At 44.2% G+C, this 9,953-nt stretch overlaps 1 long non-coding RNA gene across 2 annotated transcripts; it reads right to left on the reverse strand.

The window, feature by feature from the left end:
* Nucleotides 1-492: 492 nt before the first annotated feature.
* LOC144099495 (uncharacterized) lies at nt 493-7,448 on the reverse strand. Of its 2 annotated transcripts, none has more exons than XR_013307409.1 (4): nt 7,345-7,448; nt 6,911-7,010; nt 2,296-2,334; nt 493-682 (listed from the first exon to the last, which is right to left on the reverse strand). It is a non-coding gene; the product is annotated as an uncharacterized LOC144099495 (long non-coding RNA). The 2 variants fall into 2 exon arrangements; XR_013307410.1 differs by lacking the exon at nt 7,345-7,448 and adding an exon at nt 7,223-7,332.
* Nucleotides 7,449-9,953: the final 2,505 nt, after the last annotated feature.

A 9,953-nucleotide genomic window follows, 5' to 3' on the forward strand; every position in this document is an offset into this window, starting at 1 on the left:
ACGACCGCATATGGCCCTAAAGTGATTGATTTTTTTTTACAATTCGTCTTGGGTCATTAAGAAATAAAGCGTAATATAAAATTACTCCGACGAGCGCCACATGACTGTGAACAATATATTGCTGGTTTCACCAAACTGTAGTTTCTCGATTCTTTTAAATCTTTCCCTCAAGTTACGTGAAACGCCTTGCATATATGCAGCATAAAAAAAAGCGTTTGGGTTGCGATCGTTGTCACCGATAGATGTGTGCGCAGCTATGATCAGAATTTCTCTCCTGGAGTGTTGTTCACACACCGTATCCAAGGCAGGTTCTGCATCTACTATATGTCTGCAAGAAAGGTTCTCCTCTTTGCATGAACCCTGGATGCACTTTTAGACCGCTAGTAATATGGTACTTTAAGCTCCATTCCACTGCAGCTTCAAGTTTACCTATAACTACCTCGATACCTCCTAGTCGCGTGATGGTTGTGCACGATTGACTGCTTTCCGGAAACATCATCTTTTCATCCATTTATTTAGCTAAGCTGGGTCATGCTTCTCTGAATTTTTCGATAAGGCCTGACACCTCTGGCTGGGATTTGTCTCTTTAAGGATCTTGATAAGGTAGGTTGATTCCAAGAGGCAGCAAGCAGTAGCCGTCGGGACATATCCGGCCTTCACAGCAGTCACTCGCTAAACTGCACTGCAAAAAAAAAAAATACATGTCAGAGGTTAACTCGTGACGAAGGAGCGCCTTAACAATTTCTTAACATTACGGGTGTCTGAAGCTTCTTGACGCCAGAGCGAGGCTCACATTCACGCCCAGACAAGTTGAATGCATCGCACGCATCAAGGAAAAACAAGCTCAACCCTGGGTTCATTTCCGGCAAACTTCTCTTATGAGTGCGCGTACACAAGACGTAGATACGTTTGCACTCGAGAACACTTTCTATATAAGCAGCTCAGCAGCTGCTTGCACTGACCTGTCGTGCAATATGGTACCAGCGCTTGCTATATCCACAGATGACCTGAGTTGGGGGATATTTGTATGGGGATCTCATTATACAGCTGCCGTGGGCCTTGTGTACGAGGCGAACCTATCTAAATGCGGAAAGCTTTTTATACGAGAGGTTTTTTTTAATTGGTGGTGTGCCCTTCCTCGTACGTCGTTGATAGTCGATGGCGAGGTGCAGCTGGTCACAATGCGAGAGCGAAAGTGCCAGATTAAGGGCGCTGTCGGTATATTTAAGGAAGCACCTCTAAAGGAAAGTTCACCCTACTCCAAGATCCTTCTGTCCTGTGCTGTTAGCGAGAGGAGGTGCAGTTCTTGGTCGTGATACAGAGTAGAGTGGTGAAAGTGCAAAGAGACTCGCATAATGCCATTTATGGTCGGCAATGCAAAACAGGAAGTTTCCGGGACACCTTTTCAAAGTAGTCACAGTTCATTGAACTTCGTCGAGTGTTAAATGGGCAGTACAACTTTTATCGACCATATATATACATACATATACATTTTAGCCGACTGAAAGCTTTTTGCTGAAATAAGCATGTACTGCTGCACGCTCAGCCACGTGGAAGAGCAGCGTAAAACGTTATTTTTCCACTTGAAAATATCGCTCAGCGTCTGCAAACCTTCACCCTGCAGACGCAAAGACTCTATTGTTCCGACAGGAGACTGCACATAACTACAGAAAATCATGTTGTTACTACAAGAATTTCTGTTGTCAGGTCCCAAAATACTACATAAAAATTTGTCGTGACGACGTAAATTTCCTGTGGTCTTTTTAGATAGGGACAAAAAATTTAAAATTATTACGGCACCGGCCACCTGTACGTAATTACAGCCCAGCAGGGGAGCGTGCGCTGCAAAATTCGAGGTGTAGTTCACGTTATGCCTGGATTACCCAACTTCAGGAATGTATGCGTGCTGCGCCGTCCTTCTCTGCATTTCATACGCCAAGCATCGTCAAAAAACGCAGCCTAATGCACTCATTTCGCTGCATTTATCTTTGGTGCCGACGCCCGGGACAGCGACCAAGTGGTCAACATCAACTCCAAGTGAAACATCACTCAGCAGCAATGCTTCCTCCGCGCCCGACTATGTAAGGCCGCCGTGGAGGCTTGCCTGGAACTCACCATCATAATTGTAGGGTGTTACCTGCACGGCCGACCAGTCAACGCTGTGCGCTTTTTATCACTCATGTTCTTACATGAATTTCCAGCTTCCTAGCAAATAAAGGAAGGGACGTGCTTGCGCCTTTTCTTTTTGAAATTGAGCCCGGATTCTGTTTTCAACTACGAGGCTTAGAAACTTACCCTATCGCCGGTTCCCTTGCAGTCTCTGTAGATGTTCTCCTGCAATAAAACAATACCACCAATGTAAAATATACAAAACGTCAAAATTCTCAAAAGTATCTTGGAGCGCTTTAGGAACGTACCAGGAAACGTATAGACCTCCTGCATGTTTGTAAACAAACGAGTTGGCGCTGCAGTCGCTAGCGAGCTCGTGGTAGGCAAAAGGTCGGGGAGTGGCGTCGCGGATAGGTGTTGAGCGCGGGTTTTCAAGGCTTGTAGGCGCGTTTCCAGTTTCTGCGAATCATAGCAATGGTCGATGCTTCCAACTTAGTAATTTGTTGAAGTACACGAGCTCGCGTTGGCCACGTGCGGCCTATAAAGAGAAACAGTTTGCCACTGTATTGTATATATGGTTAGTAGTAAACATGTAGAAAGCGTTCCTGCCGTTTATTTATGCGCTAGGCATTGAATAAAACAAGTTTTGACACTGTGCGCTAGCCGGAATGATTTTACTTCGGGACAATAGTGAGGGGAAGTGCTGGCCTTGTTTCGTCGGAGCAGACATGCGTTCATCGTCTGCTGACATACGTACGTGTCGCGCTGTGCGAAAAGTGGGGACAGCGTCGTGTCCCTGATCTCCTATCTCGCTTAGCGCTGTTTTTAGCCGCATGACCACGCACCAGCCAGGCCGACTTGTCCTCTTGTTAAGCTGGTCGATTTGGTGAAAATTTTTGATTTCTAGAATTATTTTCTTTCCTAGCCCTGAAGTCTAGTTTCGTGACGGAAAATTATAGCAAAATATTGAGTACAAATTTATAAATTACGCTTTTTAGAGTTTGGTCGTCAAAAATTGTGAGGTAATTTCATTGATTTCAGTGCCGCATTTCTTTGACCAAAGCGAAAGCGAAGATGCCATAAACGAGGGAATAAACTTTAAGGTTCGTTTTGTGACCTCTCACATTTTCTGCGACTGGATCACTCACCTTCGTAATTCGCATGAAAATCAAATGATTCCATTTGTCGCAAACTATTCCTGAGACGTTGAGGAGCGTAATAAATCTCGATTTTTTCCCTACACGTGCAGTATACTGTGTTAGTTATTTTTTGTAAGAAACGTTTTCATGTAACTATGCATGCATGAGTACTGATCATATAGAAAAAGAACTAATCGCCTCATCGTACTGAACAGGGCTTTATGTATATACTGGCATAAAAAAACTGCGCACTATCTACTCAGTTATTTGAGACCTTGGGGGGACTTGACGACGGTGTTAATTATAATTACCCAGAACTGCACAAGGTATAGCTATAAATAAAATGAATTACTGAAACTAGCGTAGGAATTTCATATTTGCACCAAGTTTAGTTACATATCGCATGCATGAATAACGAAAACACCTTTCATTGCCGCGTCCCCTCTCAATCTCGCCATGTGTCTGTTAGTAGCACACCTGCGGCTGCTTCTTTCAGAACAAGCTTCGCGATCATTTACTACCTCATGAAACATGACACATACATGATGCAATGAAAAAGCATATGGCGTTTAGCACAGTTAAGGTACGCTATTCTAAGCACACCAACGCGACCGCGCAAGATTGACACAACTTACCAGACTTCTTTCTACTCGAATGAAATAATTACGTCGTCATATCAAGGAAGAGTTTCAAGTAAATATTAAATGTCATTAAACGCGCCATTAAAACATGGTGTGCTATTAACAAAAAAACGCATTCCTTGGGGGCGAGTGAACCTGTCGGCGCCCCGTGCACTCCGGCTCAAGGTGATAAGTACGTTTGCAGCTGCATATGTCTTTTTTTTTCCTTGAGCAATTATCAGCCTACAATACTGAAGTTCAGGTGAATGAACGCAGTAACTTGCATGCTGTTAAGTGCATTGAGTGGCAGTGCGCGAGAAACCTATCGAGGCTAATTTAATATTTTTTATGCTACTACGCGGATCCAGCAGTGACGCAGCTGGTCAATACATGCTGCTTCTGCAGTGCACAGGCTTGAAGCAGACGCCGGTAGCTGCGGTAGGCACGGGCAAGCGGAACCTGTTTTGCCTACCATGCGAAAGTCGCTGCTAACATCAGCGCCACCGCATCTTCGTGACGTCGCGGGGTGAAGGAGGTCCATAGGATTGTATTCCTGCCAGAAGCGTCTATTTCACTGTTTACGCCCAAGCGTTATATAGCTCATACACAGTATACAAGTGCAGCATTTCTTTTATTCCGCAGTGTACAGGTAGCAGCAATACGAGGGGGAGCACGGGAGCGCGTGGCCTCCGCGCTTCGCAAAACGATGCCGCTGACAGACGGAGAGAATTGGCGCCACCAGGGGCATGCGTACAAAGATCAGCCGGCCATGCTTACTGAGCACGCGCTTTTGCGGCCGATTCTCGCTACCTCTCGGCGACAGCGGTCCGCGAAGAGGGGTGGTCACGGGCTCCCGTGTTCCCTCTTACATAGCTTCTACTTTTACGTACATGGGCTGCGGCTGTATCTGATGGGAATAGCGATATTCGTAAGTGCGCTTTAAGCGATGTATCCGGTGACTCTGAATACTCATGGCATAATTCGCGCGACACAGCATCTGTGCAATGCTCTTATGAGAAAGTACACGACTGCTCCTAGATATGGTCCTTTTTTGTCCGGACTTTAAAGAAAGCACGCCCCAATATAAAAAAAAAACACTCGATTGCGCACTCGCGCTGTCCTATTGTAGCGCTGCAAGGCGCGTTTTGAACGAATGAAGCCTGAGCGCTCACTGCGTGAAAGTGAGCAGGCGGCACGGCTGCCAACATGGCCTTGGAAATGCGTCAGGAAATTGATCCCATACGTTAAAAGCGCGCGCCCTGATCTGCGATAAATTAGGCAAGCCATTGGAAGCGAATTGAGACAGGTTTTTTTTTTCATTCATCACACAGGCAAAACAAAGCAGCGAAGTCGCGCAGTTCAATGTAGCGTCGGTTTTTTTTATTTGTATCATTGTGCAGCCCGTCGAGGTCAATAGCGGCCGCTCACTTCGTCACGATCAGAGCGCACGTTTGTTGTTTTTTTTTTTTTTGAAGACGAATGGGCAGTCTGGAACATGACACCGCATGAGCGCAGTATCTATATTTTTCAGTTCCATTAATTTATTCAGCACCACTTCATGGATTCATGGTGCTGGGAGCGCGGCAAAAAAGCCAACAAAATGGCGGCTTGGCGGGAACCGCGCTGTCCTTACAAAAAACAGTGGCGGCGGCAGCAACGTCGCAGTTTGTGACACTGAACAGAATTTCAACAATAAACAAGTTATTAAAGATAAATAAATAAATTCAAGACATGCAGACTGAACAAGGAATATGACAATGTAGCTATAGAGGCGATCCCGAGATGTACTTTGGAAACACTTGATTTCTAACAGAGACTTTTTCATATGAAGTGACTTTCAGAAAGAGGAGATACAAGAAAAACTATGATCACAAAAAGAAAGTACGAAACGTAAGGTGATAATTAAAAATTCAGGAAAGATAGTAAAATGAGCAGACATTTATGCTAGGCATTGCAGTTGCCATTTATTTACTTTTTTTGGCTGCAAGGGAATGGGGATGGATGTTTGAAGAATGTGATTTGTTCCGAATGTGCGGTGGCTGATGGTCAATCCTTTGCTATCCATAATTTGTACGGCTTGCCGGAATTTACCAGGGTGAGATGTTTCTTTGATATCACGCGGGCTCTCTTAAAATTCCGTAAGAAAGGACCAGGCAGGGGGTACAGGCTTGACCAATATGGGAGAGAACAAACATTTTGAACAAAATTGCAAATTTGCCGGTTATTTCTCCACTGAATTTGAGAATAACTCTTCGACATTATACACCAGCTAGAGAACAGTAAAACTTAGCTTGGTACACATAACTGCGGAGAAATCAACAAATGCACATTCAAACTTTTCCCGCTCATATCGCATAGGACTACATATTCTCACACAACGCCACATCGGTACATTTTAGACCCCTCTACAACCCCACGCAACACGCTTGGCCTTGAAGTGAATAGCAGAAATGTTGCATGAATCATCTTATTGAAATAACTAATTAAACGGAATACAAAAAGCACCTTGTGGAGCCCCATAAGACGGCAAACAATAAATAGTTTCATCAAGGTGCGGTCTACCATTTTTTTTAAAAAAAAGCTTTACCCAAGTTACGTGAAACGTCATGAATAAGTAGTCTTTTCAGATACGCTGGCACCAACACTGAATATTATTAAATTTTGGCCTCTTTCCCTGCTAGGCGTCAACTGTACAGGAGTCCTGCAAACTGGTGTCAGAAAAATATCCATAGCGTTTTGTACGTGTCGACGTGAACTTTGTTCGCAGAGTAGCTGCTTTTATTTTAACTGGTTGCATATTCTGTTAAGATAGTTACGGATCCAAAACGCAAAATACTGCCCAGAAAACGAGCTCTCCTTGATGTGTTTAGTTTAAGCAGCATGGACATAACGAAATAATTGCCTGAAACATAACTTCGTTGAGAGCGATATTGGAATATCGTTTTAAAAGGCGGAGAGGTGGGGGGGGGGGGGGTGTATGCTGATATTGTGACTGCCACAGTTAGCACAATCAACGGGAAAAATACTGAAATGAACACAAACCTTCATATCCGAAAAGGCTCCTGGAGAAGCCAGCATTGCTACCACTGACAAGAAAACATGGAATACTTTCATATTCCTCGGGCGGTAGTGGACGTCACCTCTGGAAGAGTACATGGAATAAGCAGAAAGTGTGAATTAAAATTAGTAATAATAAAAATAATTGGTTTTGGGGGAAAGGAAATGGCGCAGTATCTGTCTCATATATCGGCGGACACCTGAACCGCGCCGGAACGGAAGGGATAAAGGAGGGAGTGAAAGAAGAAAGGAAGAAAGAGGTGCCGTAGTGAAGGGCGCCGGAATAGCTTCGACAACCTGGGGATCCTTAACGTAATTTGCAAGGTTGTGATTTAGTACTGATAGAGTCGCAGGGACTCATCAGAAGAATCATAAGCGGTCAGCAGAAAGGAATTCAGTTGTAAGATAAACTGACTCACAAGCATATTAAAAAGAGTGGACGCTGACAGACACAAGATAGCGTTGCCAGCTTGGTCATCCATGTAGCATAATTAGGGTAAAAACATTACTTTAGTTAGTTCAGAATTGCCGTCATCAAACACTTGCAGCACATGTGCCTCTGCTTTTATGAGCAGCTGGACAAAAGACGTACATTTTATGCGCAGTGATACAAGCGCGAGCAGTCACGAATTAGTTCACGTGAGTATGCGGCCAAAAAACTTTACGAAGATGAGGGGTTTGTGCGGTTGGAGAACAAGAGTACTGCGAACGTGAAGGTTACCTTGAAATATGTCACCCTCGCTGACATTGGAATGGCACAAATTCACCATGACCACAATAATCAGCTTGCATGCTTTGGTCAAAAAAAACGCCGGCTTATTTTTCATTATGTGCATACTGGCCAATTTTTGCATACTGGACTTTCTGATTCACATTATCCGTCAAAATCTTCGTGTACTGTCCTCCGCCGGATGTCGGTACCTGCAGAGAGAAGTGCCCATTTTAGCATCCATGAAGGACTTCTTTAGCGCAAAATAAAAGCAAATAAAGCTCAGTTCATTACTGTACTAAACAATGTTCAACATGTCGTATCGTTGCAGCCGGCTCTTTTCTGTCCAAGGTAGCGGTATCACATAACATCCGTGGCGGCTGCATTTCGACGGAGGCGAAATGTGAAAACGCCTGGGTGCAGCACTGTACACTCTAAACAAAAAAGTGCACACGAGGGGTACCATCACTATTTATGCAGGCTGAAGCGGCAAGGACCAGCTATACTCTACACTGTCACCCACGTGGTGGTCGTTAGTCTCTTTCGCAAAGTTTGCCCTCTATTTATTCCTTTCGGCCAGAGCAGAGGCAACTGCTCTGTCTAGAGCAGTCTTAATGGCAGACTTTTGTTGCTGTGTGAAGTTTGGCTGAAATCTACATGGTGTGCAGAAAAACGTGGGGTTGCACTTAAATCTCTTCTTAAACTTCCTTTGAAGTGGTTTATGATGGCAATTGAATCAAGTGACAGTAGTTGTTTAAAACTTATGGTCAACATGCTTCTTTATGGGGATGCATCTTAGCTGTGCATACAGTTTTGCAAAGCACTATTGTATGTATGAAAAATGTATTCACAGGTATGTTCTGTTTGCGGTAGGCAACGAAATGCTGTATGAGGCTGAGGAGAACACACTGTTGCATTGAAATCAGGCTTTCATCGACCATATTTCCAATCATATTTGAAACAGCGCAAGGTCAGGACACTGTAAAGAGACGCCATGAGCACTGTATCAACTGGATTTATTCCAAGCACAAAAACTTATATAGATATGGCAAGCTAAGAACAGCAAAATTCAAAAAGGTGCACATTGCAGCATGATAGAAAGGCACATGACCAGCTCGGCTGCTAAGAGGATCTCTGGGGGGTGGGGGGGAGCCACAGAGAGCAACAGAACAAGTATAAACAAGCAACCACAAAGATTACTAACAGGTCTGTAACACACCTAAAATCTAGTGACAGGACAAGTGTCAGAAACCTGGTGTGGGGAGAAACCACTAAGAACAAAACGAGTAACAAAAAATTTATAAGTGTATAATACAGCTAAAATCTAGGATCCGAAATGTGATGATCTAGAAACGCGATTTCTCTGGCGAACTGCGACAGACTGTGCTCACACAATGTTCTTAATCATGAATGCTTCCCATATCACGCATGCGCTGATCACGATAGTTCTTGATGATGCGCGTTTGGGTTAACACGGGATAACAACCCTCACGCTGGCAGCCAATGTGAGGGTTGCTAAACCCTCACGGGGCTGAAACAAACTGCTAGTGCCTAGAGTTTAACCCAGCATGTACCACTATCATTCTCTATGTGCACGGCTTATCTCACAGACTCAAAAGGTCAGTGCACAAGTATTGTTTGCTGCACCAAACAAGCTAGCCGTCCTGTGTAAGCAGGTCAGCACTGATTTAGCTCAAAGCACAGTGCGTAGCAAGTGCCAGTGCCGATTTATTGCATGCAAAGCTAATGTTGTCTATTAAATTCTGCTTTCATGTGGCAGGCTACACATAGGACAAATCGGGAGGTGCATTAATGACAGGTTGCGAGAGCACGCCAATTAATTAGGCAGGACAACAGGTTCTAACCTTGTAAGTGAGGGTTGCTATACCCTGTTAACCCAAACGTGCATCATCAAGAAGTACAGTGACCAGCGCACATGTGAGATATGGGAAGCATTCATGATTGAGAACAACATTGTGTGAGCACACCATCTGTCACCTCGTTTCCTAAGGAAATCTCATTTTTAGATCAGATTTCTGGCGTGCCCTGCAGCTAGATTTTAGGTGTCTTATACACCGTCGTGAATGTTTTGTTGTTAACTTGTTTACGCTTGTTTTACTGCTTTTTGTGCGTTCCCTTCAAATCATCAGGTTTCTGACGCACGCCCTGTCAGTAGATTTTAGCTCTCTTATTCACTATTAGGAATTTTTTGTCGCTTGTTCACACTTGTTTTGTTGCTGTTTGTGGCTTCTCCTTTGAGATCCTCTTAGCAGCTGAGTTGGTCACATGCCGTTTCCTCTGTCATGCCACGCTGTGCAC

The sequence above is a fragment of the Amblyomma americanum genome, chromosome 7, assembly GCF_052857255.1.
Source record: "Amblyomma americanum isolate KBUSLIRL-KWMA chromosome 7, ASM5285725v1, whole genome shotgun sequence".
NCBI classification, from domain to species: domain Eukaryota; kingdom Metazoa; phylum Arthropoda; class Arachnida; order Ixodida; family Ixodidae; genus Amblyomma; species Amblyomma americanum.